Raw genomic sequence first — 22,903 nt, forward strand, 5'->3', positions numbered from 1 at the left:
ACAATAAATGAAATTTAAAATTCTCTAGAAGGAATCAATAGCAGAATAACTGATGCAGAAGAATTGATAAGTGACCTGGAAGATAAAATAGTGGAAATAACTCCCGCAGAGCAGAATAAAGAAAAAAGAATGAAAAGAATTGAGAACAGTCTCAGAGACCTCTGGGACAACGTTAAACACACCAACATTCGAATTATAGGGGTCCCAGAAGAAGAGAAAAAGAAAGGTTCTGAGAAAATATTTGCAGAGATTATAGTTGAAAACTTCCCTAATATGGGAAAGGAAATAGTCAATCAAGTCAAGGAAGTGCAGAGAGTCCCATACAGGATAAATCCAAGGAGAAACACACCAAGACACATATTAATCAAACTATCAAAAATTAACTACAGAGAAAAATATTAAAAGGAGCAAGGGAAAAACAACAAATAACATACAAGGGAATCCCCATAAGGTTAACAGCTGATCTTTCAGCAGAAACTCTGCAAGCCAAAAGGGTGTGGCAGGACATATTTAAAGTGATGAAAGGTAAAAACCTACAACCAAGATTACTGTATCCAGCAAGGATCTCATTCAGATTTAGCAGAGAAGTTAAAATCTTTACAGACGAGCAAAAGCTAAGAGAATTCAGCACCACTAAAACCAGCTTTACAGCAAATGCTAAAGGAACTTTTCTAGGCAGGAAACACAAAAGAAGGAAAAGACCTACAATAACAAACCCAAAACAATTAAGAAAATGGAAATAGGAACATACATATCAATAACTATCTTAAATGTAAATGGATTAAATACTCCAACCAAAACATAGACTGGCTGAATGGATACAAAAACAAGACCCGTATATATGCTGTCTACAAGAGACCCACTTCAGACCTAGGGACACATACAGACTGAAAGTGAGGGGATGGAAAAAGGTATTCCATGCAAATGGAAATCAAAAGAAAGCTGGAGTAGCAATTCTCATATCAGACAAAATAGACTTTAAAATAAAGACTATAAGGGACAAAGAAGGACACTACATAATGATCAAGGGATCAAACCAAGAAGAAGAGATAACAATTGTAAATCTTTATGCACCCAACATAGGAGCATCTCAATACATAAGGCAAATGCTAACAGCCATAGAAGGGGAAATCGACAGTAACACAATCATAGTAGGGGACTTCAACACCCCACTTTCACCAAAGGACAGACTATCCAAAATGAAAACAAATAAGGAAACACAAGCTTTAAATGACACATTAAACAAGATGGACTTAATTGATATTTATAGGACATTCCATCCAAAAACAACAGAATACACTTTCTTCTCAAGTGCTCATGGAACATTCTCCAGGATAGATCATATCTTGGGTCACAAATCAAGCCTTGGTAAATTTAAGAAAATTGAAATCATATCAGGTGTCTTTTCTGAAAACAATGCTATAAGACTAGATATCAATTATAGGAAAAAAAACTGTAAAAAATACAAACTTATGGAGGCTAAACAATACACTACTAAATAACCAAGAGATCACTGAAGAAATCAAAGAGAAAGTCAAAAAATACCTAGAAACAAAGGACAATGAAAACACGACGACCCAAAACCTATGGGATGCAGCAAAAGCAGTTCTAAGAGGGAAGTTTATAGCAATACAAGCCTACCTCAAGAAACAAGAAACATCTCAAATAAACAACCTAACGTTACACCTAAAGCAATTAGAGAAAGAAGAACACAAAAAACCCAAAGTTAGCAGAAGGAAAGAAATAAAGATCAGATCAGAAATAAATGAAAAAGAAATGAAGGAAACGATAGCAAAGATCAATAAAACTAAAAGCTTGTTCTTTGAAAAGATAAACAAAATTGATAAACCATTAGCCAGACTCATCAAAAAAAAAAGGAAGAAGACTCATATCAATAGAATTAGAAATGAAAAGAAGTAACAACTGGCACTGCAGAAATACAAAGGATCATGAGAGATTACTACAAGCAACTATATGCCAATAAAATGGACAACCTGGAAGAAATAGACAAATTCCTAGAAAAGCACAACCTTCCAAGATTGAACCAGGAAGAAATAGAAAATATAAACAGAGCAATCACAAGCACTGAAATTGAAACTGTGATTAAAAGTCTTCCAGCAAACAAAAGCCCAGGACCAGATGACTTCACAGGCAACTTTTTTCAAACATTTCGAGAAGAGCTAACACCTATCCTTCTCAAACTCTTCCAAAATATAGCAGAGGAAGGAACACTCCCAAACTCATTCTACGAGGCCAACATCACCCTGATACCAAAACCAGACAAAGATGTCACAAAAAAAGAAAACTACAGGCCAACATCACTGATAAACATAGATGCAAAAATCTTCAACAAAATACTAGCAAACAGAATCCAACAGCACGTTAAAAGGATCATACATCATGGTCAAGTGGGGTTTATCCCAGGAATGCAAGGATTCTTCAATATACACAAATCAATCAATGTGGTAAATCATATTAACAAATTGAAGGAGAAAAAAACATATGAACATCTCAATAGATGCAGAAAAAGCTTTCGACAAATCCAACACCATTTTTGATAAAAACCCTCCAGAAAGTAGGTGTAGAGGGAACTTACCTCAACATAATAAAAGCCATATATGACAAACTCACAGCTAACATTGTTCTCAATGGTGAAAAACTAAACCATTTCCACTAGGATCAGGAACAGGACAAGGTTGCCCACTCTCACCACTATTATTCAAATTAGTTTTGGAAGTTTTAGCCACAGAAATCAGAGAAGAAAAAGAAATAAAAGGAATCCAAATTGGAAAAGAAGAAGTAAAACTGTCACTGTTTGCAGATGACATGATACTATACATAGAGAATCCTAAGGATGCTACCAGAAAACTACTAGAGCTAATCAATGAATCTGGTAAAGTAGCAGGATACAAAGTTAATGCACAGAAATCTCTTGCATTCCTATACACTAATGATGAAAAATCTGAAAAAGAAATTAAGGAAACACTCCCATTTACCATTGCAATCCCACTACTGGCATATACCCTGAGAAAACCATAATGCAAAAAGAGTCATGTACCACAATGTTCATTGTAGCACTATTTACAATAGCCAGGATGTGGAAGCAACCTAAGTGTCCATCGACAGATGAATGGATAAAGAAGATGTGGCACATATATACAGTGGAATATTACTCAGCCATAAAAAGAAATGAAATTGAGTTATTTGTAGTGAGGTGGATGGACCTAGAGTCAGTCATACAGAGTGAAGTAAGTCAGGAGAAAAACAATGGTTCTGAAGAACCTAGAGGCAGGACAGGAATAAAGACACAGACATGGAGAGTGGACTTGAGAACATGGGGAGAGGGAGGGGTGGCCTGGGACAAGGTGAGATAGTGGCATGTACATATATACAAATGTAGAATGGATGGCTCGTGGGAAGCAGCTGCATAGCACAGGGAGATCAGCTCTATGCTTTGTGACCACCTAGAGCGGTGGGATAAGGAGGGGGTGAGAGGGAGACGCAAGAGGGAGGGGATATGGGGCTATGTCTATACGTATGGCTGATTCACTTTGTTATACAGCAGAAGCTAATGCATCATTGTAGAGCAATTACACTACAATAAAGATGTTGAAAAAAAATTGAAGCTCATGCATATTTGACTTAAGAAAAATCTAATGGAAAGCACTGAGTCTTGGGATTGGCTGAAATTCACAAAGCCACAGTAATCCCCTTGATGTCCTTAGGCTCTTCCCAGGGGCAGCAGAAGGTAGTTATTGCATCTTTAGCACCAGAGAAATCTAGACAGTATTAGTAAAAAGTGGTTTTGCTCTGGTTTTAAAAAGAGATGGGCTGAGACTTTGACTCTGAGATTAGGTGACTTTGGAAAAATGACAGCCTCTCTGGGCTTCAGTTGCCTCCTGTGTACAAATGGAAATACTAAACCTACCTCATGAACTGTTATAAAAGTGTTTAACGTATTGCCTGGCACTTGTCACACACAGAAAGTCTGTTCTATTTATTATAACTAAGAGCTCTCTGCAAAAAACCATCCCAAAAGACCCCAAGAGAGAAAATGTAGGACATGTTCTAGGCAGCCTAAAACCAGGACGACAAAAAAGCAGATGAAAGAAAGTGAGGAGTCACTAATCAAACAATATTTAGTGAATGCCCCAGCAGGATCTGTGCCCAAGGAACATTCTTCCTGCAGACTTCACAGGACTCCCTCTTTTTCATTTTTAAGGTCTGATCTCAAATATGATCCCTCTCATGGAGTCCCTGCAGACGATTATAACTGAAAGAACACTGCCCACTTACACAATATCCTAGTCCATCTTCTTTGTAGCACTTATAAACACTTGAAATTATCTGAATTATTTGCATCCATGTTTATTGTCTGCCTCTCCAAATATAAAACCTTCGAGGGTAAGAACTAGATCTGCTTTGTTTACAGCTACATCCCCAAAACTTGTGTTCAGCAGCAAATGAGATCCCAACACCCAGGTGGTAATAAGTTCAGCAGTGACTAAGACTTCCATGCTCCAGAACTACAGAAGCCCCTGAAGAAATGCTAGGCAGGGGCTCTGCCCTAACGAATCCATAAAAACAAAAACATATATAATCAAAGCTAACCACAGTGTATACTGCCAGTTGGAAGTAAATTTAACACTCTCCCGGTTTTTTAAGATTTCATTCTTCTGAAAAGATGCATAGCACCTCCTTTAACCTTCCCATTACATCTTTCTCTACTTCTCTTCAGCCTTTCCATTCTTTGCCCACCATCATGCTGATCTGTTTCGTTCTATATTTTTTCTTCTCTCTTTTCTATCTTCTGAAGGTAAGAAAAAAAGTCTGGGGCTTCCCTGGTGGCGCAGTGCTTGAGAGTCCGCCTGCCGATGCAGGGGACGCGGGTTCGTGCCCCGGTTCGGGAAGATCCCACATGCCGCGGAGCGGCTGGGCCTGTGAGCCATGGCCGCTGAGCCTGTGCGTCCGGAGCCTGTGCTCCACAACGGGAGAGGCCACAACAGCGAGAGGCCCGCGTACAGCAAAAAAAAAAAAAGTCTGGAGGGCTTAGGAAGCATAATCAAAAATTTGGAGAAGTGAGGCACATTGGAATGGCCAATAAACCTGGAGGGAAGAAATGTACACACAAAGAATTGTTATTCTTAGTTATTAGTGACACCTGAGCAGTGCTATCCTGCTGTAAACACATTAAATTTCACTCATTCCTTGAGTCATCCAGTGAATTCACAGATGGACTGATCCATGAATAATTTGGCAGATCGGGACTTTCAAATGTAGAAAAAAAGAATCAGGGCTTACAAACTAAGGATGTTAAAAAGAAAATACTGAATTCAAATCATTGAGGTCAAGTAAAAATTAGTGTTATAGTGTCTCTTTTATTGACTTAGTAGTAGAGCTTTTTAAAAAAATTCTTTGGAAAAAAATAGCTTCATTTTTAAACTCACAATTGAATGTATTAAAATTTAAGCCTTGAATTAAACTTTTATTTGTACTTGAGAGATTTAATCTTTTAATCTATTAATCTAAAGACTAGTTTCTTTATGATTTTATTTTATATTTTTAATTGAAGTAGAGTTGATTTACCATGTGGCAATCTCTGCTTACAGCAAAGTGACTCAGTTATACACACAGAGACATTCTTTTTTTTAATATTATTTTCCATTATGGTTTATCCCAGGAGATTAGATATAGTTCCCTGTGCTATACAGTAGGACCTTGTTGTTTATCCATTCTAAATGTAATAGTTTGCATCTACCAACCCCAAACTCCCAGTCAATCCCTCTCCCTCCCCCCCTCCCCCTTGGTAACCACAAGTAAAGAGTAGTTTCTTAATAAATGGAGGGTTGAGAAATTAATCATAGAGATAATATGGGAACAGGATGCCCACATTCTACTATGAACACTGAAGAAAATTAGAAAAAGAAGAATGCCTATTCTCTCTGATATAATAACAAGTTCTTCTTTTAAAAGTACTTGTAGTTTTTTAGCAAGGAGCTCAATGGTGGAAATAAATTTTTTAAAGCATCCATTCTGCCTAGGCCCTTCATCAAAACTCCCTCACCCCAGGAAGTCATGATGGTTGTACTTCTTTCTTACACCAACAATAATTTGTCATAGAGTCTTTCCTAGAAAAACAAAGGTTTGATGGGATATTAGAAAAAGAAGTTGTTGAAACCCACAAAGAAACCAGCAAGACTTAAGTGTTAAAAAGAACAAGAAAAACTACCAGGTACAGACATGCCTAGCAGATGCTGGCTCACCCTCCTCCCAGCCACCGTCATTACTGCCACTTCACAGAGAGCTTGAGACTTGAAGAACTGAGAACCTCCAGGTACATATACATTAGCAGCACACAAATGCTGACCTTCAAGGCCCCCATGATGCCTTCCTTTCTCTACTCTCCAAGCCTCCATCTCATTCGCTTGCCTCTCTAGGTCTCTAATACCTTCCAACCATAATTCATTGAACCAAGACTTTTGGTCTTTAACTTCTCTTGGTTCACCCTGTATCTTTGACATCACACCCATCTTGGTGTCATATATTTATATACATGTTCTCATTAGGAAAGCCACATAGTGGAAAATGGAGTGGGAAAAATACCCATAATCCCACAACTAATTTAATTGCTGTTATCATATTACTGTTGTCTTTAATTTGTTCTAATTGTATTACAAACATGTAATTCAACATTCTATTTTTCTCTCAGTATTATAAGTATATGGTTGAATGACATTTCATTGCATACATTCCACCTCTGTGGCCATTCAAGATGTTTCTAGTTTCTCACTGTTAAAAATAATAGTACAATTTATTCTCAACGTAACCGTGAGAAATCCTATTAAAATCTAGGTCAGGTCGTGTCATTCCACCAAAGATTTCCAATGGCTCCCCATCTCACATCTTGTAAAAGTGAAGTCTTTACAGTATCCTACAAGGCCCTAAATGATACAGCTCTCCATTACGGCTCTAACCTTATCTCCTACCACCCTCCCCTTCATTCACTCAGCTCCAATCATATTGACCTCCTTCCTATTCCTCAGATACTCTAAACACGTTCCCACCTGAAGGCCTTTGCACTGGTTACTTCCTCTGCTTGGAACCTCTTCCCCCAGATCCCATAGTCAATCCCTCACCCCCTTAGTGTATTTGCTCAAATATTACCTTCTCAATGAGGCTTATACTGATGATCTTATAGAAAACTGAAACTCACCCAGAATCCCCAGCACTCCTGATCCCCTTTACCCTGATCTACTTTTTTACTTTTTGAAAGCACTCATCACCTTCTAACATACTATGTATTTTACTTATTTAATTAGTCTATTGTTTATTATTGTCTGTCACCTGCTTCTAGAATATAAACTCCATAAGGGCAAGAACCTTTGTATGTTTTGTTCAATGAAGTATCTAAAATATCTTAAAAAGTACATAGAACAACAATATTAGCTCAACAAATTCTTTTGCATGATTATAACTGCTCCAATATTTAAAAATTGTTTTTTAGAAATTGATTATTAGAAATTAATTTACTAACTCAAAGGTTGTGACTCAAAATACAGTGCTGTCAAACTGCTTTCCAAAATGTTGGCAGGGTTGAGTTAATTTACTCATGGTTACTCAGTTAACTATTGGTTGAAATAGGATTTGAATTTTCCAAAGCCTACACTCTCTGCTTAACAGAGATTGAACCAAAAAACATAAAGTGGCCTTTAAGGAGCAAGAAAGTGCAACTATGCACATCTTGAAGGAAAGGAAATATCTCATTCATTTTTCTACCCACATAGTAAAGTATGTGGCACAAAGGAGAAACTCGCCAAATACTCCATGAATTAATTGAAAAACTATCTGTAAAGTAACGCTGCAAGTAAGGAACATGAAAAGTCTCAAAATCTGGGGGGAAGTTGATCTGTGCATTAAAATAATTGCTCAGGGACTTCCCTGGCGGTCCAGTGGTTAAGACTTTGGCTTCCAATACAGGGTGTGCAGATTTGATCCCTGGTCAGGGATCTAAGATTCCACATGCCGTGCGGCCAAAAAACCAAAACATAAAATAGCAGTAATATTGTAACAAATTCAATAAAGACTTTAAAAATGATCTGCATCCAAAAAAGTCTTAGAAAAATAAATTAAATAATTGCTCAGATTTTTAAGGAAAACAGTAAAAATCTTATCTACAAAGGGGCAATTGAACTAAAAGGACCAGAATCCTCACTGGACATCAGTATTGTTATATTGGTGTGTATTGTGTATATTGATATTCTTCATAAAAGGCTAAAAGAAAATGAAAATCTGTCCCTTCCTACCCTTTGCCTGTCCTTCTACCTTTCTCCCAAGAGCTTTGCAATTCCCACACTAGCTCTGCAATATAGACAGTAAGAACTTTCCCATTTTTCAAATCACTCCTCTCAGGTGTATAGTAAATTGTCGGGGATCAGGCATCGTAAGCAGCAAGAATCTCCTTTACCTCCTGAGTCCCCAGTTTCAGCCCAGTTATTTTGCTGTTTGCTCAGAGATACTCCAAACCCTATCTTCCTCTGCCTCTTCTCCGTTTCCTCCTGATCTCTAGTTCAGCACTATAGGCTCGAGTCTTCGCAAAGACACACTTAGAGAAGGCTCCTTTTGCCAAGAGGAACCTAAGTTCCATCCTAGTAGACTATCATCCTTTTAGCTTCAAATGAATTTGTAAAATTCTGAGTTGCCACGATCTTGCTTGGAGAGATCTTGTATGAGAGAACTGCCTGTGTCAGTTGAATGCCAGGGGCTTAAACCCTAAAGAAGAGGCAGGTAGAAGCTCACAGGGACACAATAAACTTTGACAGCTTTACTTCTCTAATAAAATGGAATGCAGCTAAAGTTCAGAGATGTTTTGAGGCTTGCCCTGCTTTTGCATGGCAGATTGGAGCTCTGTCCCAGTTCCCCTGCCCTTAGATTTTTCCACTACTCAGCAGTTGCCTCCAGAGAGCTGAGCTAGATTAACTCCTAAATCTTTTAGTATATTGTACTTAGTTTCTTTTTTAAAGATTTTATTCTTCACAGCATATTGCATTGTTTTTTTTTAAAGATTTGATTCTTCATAGTATATCATGATATGATTTATCTGGTTCTCAATCAAAACAGGAAAAGAAACCTCTGAGAAAGAAGCTGCTCAGAGGTTTTAGAGGTGAGGATTGTTTAAGGGAAGAACCAATGGTGTCCTCCTCTGCATACCAAGGAAGCACTCAACAACACTCCCTCACACATTACAGGGATATGGTCATGGTGAGTTCTGTTCCAGAGGGTGAAACTGTGTAGGGAAGCCCAGGAGAGCAGAACTATCATTCCTCAGCTGTAGTCTTCCTTATCTTCTCCAGAACACCCCACTTCTAACTTGTATTCAGACTTCTGTGCGCTAACTTGTAAGCGCACAGAAAGGACAAGCTTTCTCTGGTGGTAATAAGGACTCCTTTGCTTAGGCAAACAAGCAAAGACTGAATGACAATCTGGCACTAGAAGAGACTCATTCTTTCTTTGGAAGGTTGTATCATATTCAACTTTCATTCTATAAACTTGTAGTGCCTAGGCAGGCACTGTGCTAGGGATTCAAATACAAAAAGGCAGAGAGAAATGATTGTCTTGATCCCTCCCCCATCCCCAAATCCATAATCATATGACTTTTTTTGATAACTAGAAAAAAGAAACAGGTACTGTGGCAAACTCTAAAATGTGACAAGTCATAATCCGAGGCATTTTGAAGAATCTTGGAGGGTGTGTGTATTAGGGGGCAACGGGGTGGAGGGGAGTGTAGGTGCCTTAGTAGGAAGCAAGAAACACATTGAAAAAGTATACTGAGTTCTGAGACAGAAGAGAGGTTAAATAATTCTTATAATTTAAAAGGCCTTCTATTAACCTTCTAAACACCACACACTTATGCACCATATCAAACAAGTGATTGAGTCTTGCTCAGTACCATTGTATATGTGCGTACCCAAAAAACATGGCAAGCAATGAAAATAAAGAGGTGGTGAAACTTACCAGTTTTCTCCAACTATGCAAGGGGAGCTTAGCTAATTGTTATAATGTTCTTTCCTTTACTTCTTTCATAGTTTCTTCTGAAATGAAACAGACAGAAAGCAAAATATTAAAAAACACAAAATAAAAAACATTCTGATTTGGACATTAGTAACTGGTTTTCTATTTAAATCATTTCACCCATTTAATATTGGTCTCTGAATTTGTTAATCTCTTTCCTTCTCTGTAAATTTTGCATTTGTCCTTTTCAATACTTTTGCCTTCTTCTGCCAAGGTAGAACTAAGCCTACTTGCCATTCCATTTTAATCATTAACTACCATGGGCACCATTAGAACTATATTTGAACACATTTCAAAATCTGTTACTCAAAGGCCATTCATTAATTCAACAAACATTTATTATAGAAAGAAAGTATTTATCTTTAGCTAATATAAATTAATTGAATACTTTATGAGATATGACCTGATACTAACTTTAAGCTTAAAATTTTGTGTCAAGAAAATACAAAAGTGTTTTGATTTTGGTAATCATGTCACAATGTATATATGTAGCAAATCATCACATTGTCACCTTAAATATATATAATTTTTGTCTGTCAATTATACTTCAATAAAGCTGGAGAAAAAATATAAAAGTTTTTTAAGGAGTTGTGTCAAATCAAATCCAGTTAGTCTTAGGTTCTGTTATTGTCCTGCTGAATCAAAAACATTATTAAATGAAGACTTATTTTGTGAGTTAATATATCCAAAAATTTGGTTTCTGCTTCTTTTTACTCCTTTAACCAACTCATCTATCATATCTCTGGTACACTTGGGCAAGTCACTTAACTTTAATATTCGTTATCTGGAAAGTAGGTAATAATTTTACCCCTTTGATCATTTTTTTATTATTATTTATTTATTTGTTTATTTTTGGCTGAGTTGGGTCTTCGTTGCTGTGCGCGGGCTTTCTCTAGTTGCAGAGAGCAGGGGCTACTCTTCGTTGCGGTGGGCGGGCCTCTCATTGCAGTGGCTTCTCCTGTTGCGGAGCACGGGCTCTAAGCACACGGGCTCAGTAGTTGTGGCACACAGGCTTAGTTGCTCCATGGCATGTGGGATCTTCCTGGACCAGGGCTCGAACCCATGTCCCCTGCATTGGCAGGCGGATTCTTAACCACTGCGTCACCAGGGAAGTCCCTTCCCCTTTAATTATTGTGATGGTTAATTTTTTGTGTCAACTTGGCTAGGACATAATACCCAGTTGTGCGTTCAAATACAATCTAGCAGTTGCTGTGATGGTGTTTTTAGATGTGATTAACATTTAAATCAGTGGTCTTTGAGTAAAGCAGTTTACCCTTTATAATGTGAGTAGGCCTAATACAATCAGTCAAAGTCTTAAAAGAAAAGATTAAGATCCCCAGAAGAAGGAATTTGGCCTCCAGACTTTCTTTAAACTCAAGACTGAAAGACATAGTCCTGCCAGAATTTCCAGCCTGCCGGACCTGTCCTGCAGACTTCAGATTTGTCAGGCCCCGCAATCTCCTGAGCCAATTCCTTAAAATAAATCAATCTCTCCCTCTTTCTCTCTCTCACACACACACACACTCTCTCTCTCTTTCTCCATATATAGAGATAGAGATAGATAGATATATAAAATTTATTTCAATCGAAAGATAGATAGATGATAAATAGATATATATAGAGAGAGAGATCCTATTGGTTATGTTTCTTTGGAGAATCCTAGCTAATACAATTACCTTCCTTGCAATGGTTTTAGAGGTGAAAATGCGGTTTAGGTTTAGGAAAGTTTAGCTACACAGGAAGACCACTGTTCATTTATCATTCTCAGGAGATAAACTTCTCTTGAAGATCTTATTATCTTCTCTCTCCTTCCCTCAGTATCCACCTTAAATAAGTAACAATAACCATTATCACCTTATAGAGATGAGGCAGAAAGAGGATAGGAAAACTCTGTGTCATTAAATCAAATCAATCAACCCAGGAGCACTATTAAACTCTAACTGTCTTATAAAGGCCAAAGCAATATTCTTCAATGTATAATCAGTAACATTTGTTTATAGACCTATATTGCTTGTTTAATATAGATTTTCCACTGACGTCAAACACTTACATCTATTCCTGTACCTCCTCTAATGATTCATTTCTCCTCTTATACCCTGTTACAGAAGCCTAGGATGTAAAATCCCAGACTACAAAATTCTGCACTGTGGATTTCAGTCTTGAAAGCTTTGTGATTTTTATCTATCTGACATAGGATTTTGAAGTGATCATTGCATGACTATAACTGAACTTGCCATCAATGAATACTCAGGGGTATTATTAAAAGTCTTCCATTCCAATGAATTTCCTGTTATTAGTCCCATTCACTTAGCAATTTAATAAGTGGACAATAAAGCCAGGAGACTCCAGATAGGGAAGAGCTCCAAACCTTTGGTAATTTGCAATACACACCAGGGATTCAAAAAGTTCACTGACAGGTGAAAGCTCACCCATGAATACTAAGTAAGTGGTATCAATCCATGGGCTCCCAAAAGACCAATAAGCAGCCTGGAACTTAGTTTCCAGAAATATCTGACTCAACACCTCTTTGTTTTTTCTACTGCTTGAGTAAAAGTTCAGAGCCCAAACAATGTCCAGAGCATTTCACAGATTGCCTACCTCAAGGCAAAGAGTATCAAGATGTTTTGTAACCAGCTAGCTTTTTTTTTTTTTTTTTAAAGAGTTATCTCTTTATTTATTTATTTTTGGCTGCGCTGTGTCTTCGTTACTTCACACGGGCTTTCTCTAGTTATGTTGAGTGTGGGCTACTCTTTGTTGCCATGCACGGGCTTCTCATTGCAGTGGCTTCTCGTGTCTCAGAGCACGGGCTCTAGGGTTACAGGCTCAGTAGTTGTGGTGCGTGGGCTTAGCCACTCCACGGCATGTGGGATCTTCCTGGACCAGGGCTCGAACCCGTGTCCCCTGCACTGGCAGGCAGACTCTTAACCACTGTGCCACCAGGGAAGCCCACCAGCTAGCTTTTAAATCTGCTTAAAAGAATTTTGACTACTCAGAGCAAAAATAATAATGATGCATTGTGGAATTTGTAACATGCAGGAGTAAAATATATGAAAATAATAACAAAAAGGCTGGGAGGAGGAAAAAGTAAGTTTGAAAGATTCTTATATTATGTAGTCAGTGGTATTTTATTTGATGGTATGCTACATTAAAGATGTATACTATAAATGCTAGAGAAACAGCTACAAATAAAGAGGTATAGCTAATTAGGTAATAGTGGAGATGGAATAAAATATTTTTTAAAAACTCAATTAATCCACACGAAAAAAGAAAATAGGAAATAAATAGCAAAATGGTAGATTTCAACCAAACCCCATCAATAATCATATTAAATATAAATAGTATAACTTGTATCCAGAATATATAAAGAACTCTTACAATTCAACAATAAAAAGACAACCCAGCTTAAAAATGGACAAAGGATTTGACTAGACATTTCTCCAGAGAAGATTTACATATGTCCAATAAGCACATGAAAAAAAATTTCAACATAATTAACCTTTCAAGGAAATGAAAATCACAATGAGATACCACTTCACACCCACTAGGATGACTGAAATCAAAAAGACAGACAGTGACAAGTGTCAGAAAGGGTGTGGAGAAACTGGAATTCGAGAAACTTACTTGCAGGAATGTAAAATGGTAAGGTACTTTGCAAAACAATTTAGCAGTTTCTCAAAATGCTGAGCACAGAGCTATCATAACCCAGCAAATCTACTCCTATACCCAAGAAAATTGAAAATGTATATTCACACAAAAAGTTGTATATGAATATTAATTGCAGTGTTATTCATAAAAGCCCCAAAGTGGAAACAACCAAAATGTCTACCAACTGACAAATAGATAAACAAAGTGCAGAATAGCTGTAAAGTTGAATATTATTCAGTAATAAAAAAGAATGAGGTACTAATACATGATACAATATGTATCCAACTTTGCAATGTAGGAGATGGAGACACTGTGGAGTTTGATGTCTTGAGGAGAAAAGGGTATGGAGGTAGCAAATGTTACAGGCCCTACTGGAGTTCCAGTGCAAGCAGTAAATATGCAGCAGACTGTAACCATTATAGATGCTACCCACATGGTAGAGGTTTTCTACCAATTACCAGAATTAGCAAAACAGTAAGAATAAGGAAAAGAATGAGGGATGGGAGAGTGGTCCAGAAGGCCAGGTCCAATAGGGCCAGCCCAACCTCAGGCCACAGTTCTCATCCTACTACACACGGAGACCTATGAGCATTGACCACAGTATTCCTCTGGTGCAGGAAAAAGTAGTGGAATGTGCTGATAACCAGGGGATAGGAGATCAAGGTAGACTAGTGTCAAAAAAGAGACATCGGGGCTTCCCTGATGGCGCAGTGGTTGAGAGTCCGCCTGCCGATGCAGGGGACACAGGTTCGTGCCCCGGTCCGGGAAGATCCCACATGCTGCGGAGCGGCTGGGCCCATGAGCCATGGCCGCTGAGCCTGCGCGTCCGGAGCCTGTGCTCCTCAACGGGAGAGGCCACAACAGTGAGAGGCCCGCGTACCGCAAAAAAAAAAAAAAAAAAAAAAAAAAAAAAGACAGTGTAGGGGGCTGGTTAAGCGCAAATTCTGAGGCCTGACTTCTAGGATTCAAATCCCATTTCTGCCACTACCTGTGTGACCTTAGTCAAGTTACTTAATCAGTCAGTGCCTCAGTTTACTCATCTGAAAAAGGGGTATATACTAGTACCTTCTTGATAAGCATGGCCAGGACCAGGGTGAAGCAAGAGAAGCACCTAGGGTGCAGAGGTGCATTTGTGTGTCTCTGAGTCAGTGTCTCTTAAATTTTGTTTCCCCAGATGCCTCTCTTGCCCCACACCTAGTCCCAGTCCTGCTCATAAGGTTGTTGTAAACATTAAATGAGCAAAAACACTTAGAACAGTGTATGGCATAGAGTAAGAGATATATAAATGTTAGGTAGGCATTAGCTGCTATTATTATTATTGTTGTTGTTGTTGTTGTTATATCCTGGAGAAAGATCCAGAGCGGGATCTTAAAGAATTTGATTAAATTAGACAAACAAACCAAAAACAAACCAATTGTTTTTGGCTCACTTCTCCCCTGGATCACCAGCAGCTCTATTGGAACCACCTTCAAAAATTCAGCTGTGTTTCCCACTTATTCCAAATCGCTCAAACCAGAATGGTCTGATCTGTAAATATGGCCTCAATACATGCAGCCAGTGTTTACAACACTAAAAGAAGGATACAGGACTCATCAAGTTGGACTAAATGATTTTCCTTGAATGGATTATCCAAAACATCTATCTGCGAGAGAAAGACTAGTTCTTTGTGCCTAAAGTTTTAAAATAAATAAATTTTTACAACTTCAATTATAAATGTTTAATTATAAATGGAAGAGCTAATTGGTTATAGAAATCTCTTTTTTTTAATTTACCATTATCTTCTCAATGGATCTGTCTTTCAAATATATGAATTGTTTCTCTCAGTTCTATAAAAGTATTTAGGCTGGGGAAAAAAGTTTTTGAGCTTCTTACTATAGCACCCTACTAAATGCTGTGAACAGTGCAGAATGAATACAATATGGTCTCTATGCCTGAGGAACTCCCAGTGCAGCCAAAGAAGCAGGTATGGGCTCCACCTTTGATAAAAGGTAAACTCTGGTAAATGGTATAATCAAGGTTTAAACAATGTGCTGTGCTATTATGGAGAAAGGAAAGGTCACAGGTGACTCACATGCAAGTAGAAAGTTTAATAAGAACCTACAGTATGCTCAGGCTGTGCCCAGAGCTGTGGCGTTATAGAAGGTGCATAAAAGCCCTGACCTCCTCTCTGACATGGATGACTATTTAGTTGGAGTGAGAAAGCTAATACACATTATTAAAAAGCAGCAAACAATGTTCCACGTTAGACTGTGGGCAGAATACTAAAAGTATTGCAGCCTTCCAGCGAAGATGAAGACCCATAGAAGCTGGAGCAGTCAGGGAGGAAAGGAGGGCTCTAGGACATGAGGAAGTACAGTGATGGAAGTGATTATGGGGCCAAGAGGTAGCCTGGCCAAACTGCAGCAGGGAAAAAAAAAAAAAAAAAAAGCCTGCGGCAGACGGAGGAAGAGGCGGGGAGAGTAAGTCTATTTGGTAAGGATGAGTCCCTCAGGCATTAGGGGAAATATTACTGTATGTACTAGCAATCTGAGAGCCAATGAAAGATTTGGGATAGACGAGGGACCTGATGCAAGTGATATTTAACAACTAGTTTGTAGAATGGAATAGAACATAAAGGTGGTGGTGAAGGGTAGCCTGGAAGTGAGAAAATGGGGGTAGGAGGGTTAGAGGTAATTCTTCAGAGGGAAGTGCTGAAGATCTGGATTAGGAAGTACCTGTGGAAATAGAAGGAGAATATTTCTGCAGTATTTTATGAGACAAGACTATGAGAAGTATTTTTTTAAGTAATTTATACTTTTTTATTTATTTATTTTTTGGCCGCGCCTTGTGGCATGTGGGATCTTAGTTCCCTGACCAGGGATTGAACCCGTGCCCCCTGCCTTGGGAGCACGGAGTCTTAACCACTGGACCGCTGGGGAAGTCCCTCCACAGTATTTTATGAGACAAGGTTATGAGAAGTATTTTAATAAAAGGATCGATCTGTTGTGGTTGTTTAGGTTTTTTTCCAGAGATATTTTTGGTTTTGTTTTTAAGGAAAAAGAAAAATAGAAGTAAAGACCAACTAATTAATAGAACAAAGTGCCTTCTACAGGGAAGGTAAAGCTGCTTTAGGGGACAAGATAATTAGTTGTGGTTTAGGTATGCTGATATAGGTGGGAGGGAATAGTGAATCACTCTCCTCCCCCAATCCCTCACTCCCTCCTATCGGAGAGACTCTGAGGCAAAAGAATTTTGTCGAGGCTGGCATCCATTATGACTGAGAATCAGATGTTAAAAGTGCCAAATAAAAATTCTTGCTTGCCATCCAGCTCTACAAGGATTGAGTCATTAGCCACTGCAGTCCCTGACCTTCAACACAACGCAAAAGGATTTCAGGGTGGAACTCAGGAATGATGCAGTCTGTGCTCTGGGAAAACTGGTAGAACACCCTCAGATAATTAGACGTTTTCAGGAGAAAATTTTGTGAACCCATTGCTTGTATCTTCCCGTACTTGGAAAAGCACCAAAATCATTAACTGAGATATCTGTGCCTCGTGACTAGCAGCAACCTTCTACTGAGATGTGTGCTTCATTGCACATACCTGCCCCCTTCTCCAAAATCACACTTACTGACCTCCCCCCCTACCTGTTCAGAGCAGTTCCTCACAGCTACCTGAGAGGCTGTCTCCTGGGCTATAGTCCTTAATAAGTCCCCAAATAAAACTGAAACTCAGGAATTCCCTGGCAGTCTGGTGGTTAGGACTCTGTGCTTCCACTGCAGGGGGCCCAAGTTTGATCCCTGGTCTGGGAACTAAGATCCTGCAAGCCACATGGCACAGCCAAAAAAAAAAAAAAAAGTATGAAGTGTTTCTATCATGTCACCAGGCCCTCCCAGAGGAGTAAGAAAGAATCATATAATCCTCAATGCAAGGTAAGGACCAGAGCTTTGCTAAAAGGGAGGTAGGGTATCTTTAGTATGGATTCAGATTGTGTTGACTTAATTAATTAATAATGATAATAATGAACGACCCTGAGAGATGTGCTCACTTAATAGATCAACCTGTATAGGCATCAGAAAGCCCACAGCTCTCACTGTAGAAAGATTGAATTTAAAGAACTCAGAAGGTTGGACTTAAGGAACTCCAGAAACTGAAGCCTCCACTGGCAGGTCAGGATTGGAGGGAGGACCCATGGGGACACCCCTTCCCGTAAACATCCAAGTCTTGAGCTACCTTCCCTTGTACAGTGAAAGGGAAAATTCAGGCTAGCTAGAACTTCAATTTTTTATCTCTCTTACATTGTAATTCCCCTCTGAAATTGCCCTAACTTTCCAGTTAAGAACATCACAGGTCCTCTGGTGTATTTGTCCTGGGAAATCTGAGGGAATCAAGAAGCAAGAGGAAGGAGTTGGATCTGTCCTTCCCTATTCCCTCCTAGCTCCTGAAGAGAAAGGGAGACAATCTATGTGTGGGTGGGAGGGGGCAGGGGGCACAGACCATCTCTAGTGGCAGCAGAAAGGATCATACCCCTGAAGAAACCAGAAAGGATATGCCAAAGAGACAGTGGAATAAACACCTTCTGGCTTCCCTTTGTAAACTAGCAAAGGCTGCCCTCTAGAAGGGAAAGGAAAGGAAGAGAAGAGCACCATCCAGCTCTGGAATTACACTGAATCTGTGGTGACAAGACATTCAGGTAGGAAGTATCTACTGCAGAGTTGGGAGGTGTGAGACTAGACCTTGTGTACCCATATTTGGATCAGATGCAAAAAAAAACTGAGTCATCAACATAAAGATAATATTTAAATATTTTTAAAATATATGTGAACAATATGAAAGTTCCTTAAAAAACTAAAAATAGAACTACCATACGACCCAGCAATCCCACTACTGGGCATATACCCTGAGAAAACCATAATTCAAAAAGAGTCATGTACCACAATATTCATTGCACCTCTATTTACAAGAGCCAGGACATGGAAGCAACCGAAGTGTCCATCGACAAATGAATGGATAAAGATGTGGCACAGGGCTTCCCTGGTGGCGCAGTGGTTGAGAGTCCGCCTGCCGATGCAGGGGACACGGGTTCGTGCCCCGGTCCGGGAAGATCCCACATGCCACGGAGCGGCTAGGCCCGTGAGCCATGGCCGCTGAGCCTGTGCGTCCGGAGCCTGTGCTCCACAACGGGAGAGGCCACAACAGTGACAGGTCTGCGTACCGCAAAAAAAAAAAAAAAAAAAAATGTGGCACATATATGCAATGGAATATTACTCAGCCATAAAAAGAAACAAAATTGAGTTATTTGTAGTGAGGTGGTTGGACCTAGAGTCTGTCATACAGAGTGAAGTAAGTCAGAAAGAGAAAAACAAATACTGTATGCTGACACATATTTGGAATCTAAAAAAAAAAAAAAGGTTCTGAAGGACCTAAGGACAGGACAGGAATAAAGACACAGACATAGAGAATGGACTTGAGGATATGGGGAGGGGGAAGGGTAAGCTGGGACGAAATGAGAGAGTGGCATGGACATATATACACTACCACATGTAGATAGCTAGTGGGAAGCAGCCGCATAGCACAGGGAGATCAGCCTGGTGGTTTGTGACCACCTAGAGGGGTAGGATAGGGAGGGTGGGAGGGAGGGAGACGCAAGAGGGAGGAGATATGGGGATATACGTATACGTATAGCTGATTCACTTTGTTATAAAGCAGAAGTTAACACACCATTGTAAAGCAATTATACTCCAATAAGGATGTTTGTTTATATATATATATATATGTGAGAAGGAGCAGGTACTAAATGCTAAACACTTTCGTAGGCGTTGCTCCTGCATGTTCTGTCTTTGCATCCTCTTCCTTTTGCCGCCAAGTCACTCAGAAATCTCGCGTCTTGGAGGTAATTTGGTATTTCTACCACCAGGTGGAGGTGTCCCACTGCTCTTCACTTACTATCAAAGAGATGTTCTTAAGAAATTTTGGGGGTGGGGGCAGGGGTCAGGTTCTTTGGTTCCACTAGTTACACAAATAAGCACTTGCCTTCACGCCCAAGAGCGAAAAGAATTTGAAGAGTGAGCATAAAAGGTCAGGCAGTGGCTGCCTCTTCCTCTCTTTTTGTTTTCTTAGTCCTTTGGTTTCCATGGGGATCTGTGTTTGAGCAGCAACTCTGAATCCATTTACTGCCCCTCAAGGCTTGGGGCTGAGCCCAGAGACTGGCTGTGAAGAACAGCAGGAGCTGGAATGGGTGGAAAGGAGGAGATTTATTTGGTAAATTTGGATAGCAAAAGACGAAGACAGGTATAGAAGGAGTGATGAGGTGAACCTTGGAATGGAGTGCACAGAGGAATGTGAAAGGCAAATAATGTTTTAGTTCAAATAAAATTTGGGGACATTAAAGTCTTTTCCAAAACTCTTCAATTGTCTTCTTACCATAGACCATTTCAGGACACACTCTGGGCCCTTTATAATACCAGGTCCTCTCCTACCCCTATCCAAAAACATCAGTAGACCTGTGTCAGAACCTGCCTGGAGTCCTGATATGTCCTCCTGTTCCAAAAGCACTCTGGAGCAAGAGATGAGAAGTCCAAGGAAAGACCATCCACTGTATTCCCCAGGTATGGTATAGTGCCTGACACATGGTAAACTCTCAGTAAAATATTTGTTGAATGGATGAATAAATAAGAGCAATAAGAATAGGATAGCTTTGGGAATTCCCTGGTGATCCAGTGGTTAGGACTGCGCTCTCACTGCCGAGGTCCTGGGTTTGATCCCTGGTTGGGGAACTAAGATCCAAGCCGTGTGGCGTGGCCAAAAAAAATATATAGAGGAATAATTTTTTTTTTAATATGATAGCTTTAGCTTTAACTAATTTTACTTAATTCTAGCGTGAGAAAAGACAAACTAGAGACAAAGAAAAAATGTTGTCTTGTCATCAAAGTCATGAGGATGTGAATGTGTTGATTCACAGATCAATTCATTCAAAGATCGATTAGGGGGTTTTGTTGCTTTTCTGCTTAATAAGAGGTTTTTTCATATTTGCATTACTAATAGCCCCTGTTTCTAAGAGTATTTGCATTTCCATCAGTTTGGGCCACTGTTCAGTATCCATTCACAGATAGCAGTTGATCTACATATGAACAGCGCTCTACCTGATGAGAGAATCAAGTTTTCCCCCTTAATCGCTTACTTTCCAACCCCACCTTTCCACCTCACTTTCTCTCCCATTATCCTGTTTAATTACCACTCTCTATAATTATCTAATTTATTTACTTGCATTTTTATTGCTCGTCACCTCCCACAGCTAACAAGCTCCTTGCTGCTTTCCTCACAGAGCCTTCTATTCTAAATTTTAGAGTCTAAATACTCAAGTCTTACCTTTTTTTGAAAACTCCATTTTAAGTGAATTCTTCATGATGCTCCTTTAATCTATTCAACCTCCTGCCCTCCAGTTGGAAGTGACCTTTCCTTCCTCTGAATGAGTACACATTTGATCTGCATTTCTCTGCACACTCACCACTTGGCATAATAATATTGCCATCAAATGTAGTGAGCTTGAAAGACTGGCCAGGCACTGGGCCAGATGCTTTAACTGTTCTGTTAAATCTCCACCACAATCCTATCAAGTAGACACTATTAATCTCATTTTTATTTTATTTTATTTTGGCCGTGCCACATGTCTTGCAGGATCTTAGTTCCCAGACCAGGGATTGAACCCAGGCCCTCGTCAGTGAAAGCACCGAGTCCTAACCACTGGACCCCTAGGGAATTCCTTTAACCTCATTTTTATGATGAAACCAAGGCTCAGAGAAGTTAAGTAAAATGCCCCCAAATCATGCAGCTGATTGGTGGTAAAGACAATTTAAACCCAGAAAGTCACAGCCAGAATCCATATAGTCTTTGAGCACAGACTTTGTTGTAAGGAAAATGTGTTAGAGCCTCAGCTCCATAATTCACGGCGGCATGACCCTCAGCAATTTACTAACCTCTCTAAACCTCAATTTCCTAGTTGGTAAAATGGGGATAATAATGTCTGCCTCACATAGCCTTGTCAAAAAGAAGTGGCCCGGGCTTCCCTGGTGGCGCAGTGGTTGAGAGTCCATCTGCCGATGCAGGGGACGTGGGTTCGTGCCCCGGTCCAGGAAGATCTCACATGCTGCGGAGCGGCTAGGCCCGTGAGCCATGGCCACTGAGCCTGTGCGTCCGGAGTCTGTGCTCCGCAACGGGAGAGGCCACAACAGCGAGAGGCCTATATAAAAAGAAGTGGCCCATAAAGAGTAGCTATAGCTATTAGCATTACCTGCTTACCTGTTTCACCTCCCATACCTAGTTAACACTCCTTCCAGAAGGATCTGTTTTTATCCTCTTTGCATTTGTGACATCTAGCACAGTGTTTTATATATCGTAACTAAACACCACGGACATATGTTTCATAGAGGGATTGGGGGAGGGAGGGAAGAATGGATGAATTGATTGATAATTTATTGCTGGTGACAGTCAGTCCAAGTCAACTCTCCTTTCTTCTTCCCCTGGAACTTTATGCATACTCTATGAAATTTCTTCACATTGTATTATATATACATATGTATGTGTGTGTATACTTTTTTTTTTTTTTTTTTTGGCTGCGCTGCACGGCTTGCAGGACCAGGGATTGAACCCAGGCCCCGGAAGTCCGGAAGTGAAAGTGTGAAGTCCTAACCACTGGACCAGCAGGGAACTCCCTGTACTGTATTATGTTTTCTTGTTTAACATTTCCCTGCTTGTCAAGGAGAGGCAGGTCCATGTCTCATTTACCTTTGTCACCATAGTATCTCAGTTCTGTTTTTCGTCTCTTAATATGAGCATGCATGCGATTCTATGTTGAGAAGTGCATATTTTTAAAATTCTACTTGCTCCTTAAATGCAGGTCTGGTGAGTGAAATATGAAATGCATTTGATAAATGTTTGTTGAGAGTATAACTAGTTGGAAGGCCTAGCTTGGTCCTTATGTCCCAAAAGAAGGAAAGAATTTCTCTGGCTTGGGCTGGGGTTTAAATCCTGAGGTGATTCTGTCATCTGGAGATACAGAATCATGAACTTGTAAGCTGCTTTGGGTTTTTTTGTTTTTGTTTTCAATTCTACTCCTTTTTTTTTTTTTTTAATTTATTTTTGGCTGCATTTGGGTCTTCGTTGCTGCACACAGCCTTTCTCTAGTTGCAGCAACCAGGGGCTACTCTTGGTTG

At 39.6% G+C, this 22,903-nt stretch overlaps 1 protein-coding gene and 1 long non-coding RNA gene across 3 annotated transcripts in view; one reads left to right on the top strand and one right to left on the bottom strand.

Annotated features, from left to right (window-relative positions):
- The window catches only part of LOC109549990 (uncharacterized), a 68,245-nt gene that overhangs the window by 14,986 nt on the left and 30,356 nt on the right, over positions 1–22,903 (bottom strand). For both annotated transcript variants that reach the window (XR_012329415.1, XR_012329414.1), the window contains exon 4: positions 10,012–10,088. This is a non-coding gene — a long non-coding RNA (uncharacterized lncRNA). The remainder of the gene's footprint in view (positions 1–10,011; positions 10,089–22,903) is intronic.
- Positions 1–22,903, top strand: part of SALL2 (spalt like transcription factor 2) — a 61,470-nt gene that overhangs the window by 14,896 nt on the left and 23,671 nt on the right. The gene's annotated exons all lie outside the window — the stretch shown is intronic.

This window comes from Tursiops truncatus, chromosome 2, assembly GCF_011762595.2.
Source record: "Tursiops truncatus isolate mTurTru1 chromosome 2, mTurTru1.mat.Y, whole genome shotgun sequence".
Taxonomy (NCBI): Eukaryota; Metazoa; Chordata; class Mammalia; order Artiodactyla; family Delphinidae; genus Tursiops; species Tursiops truncatus.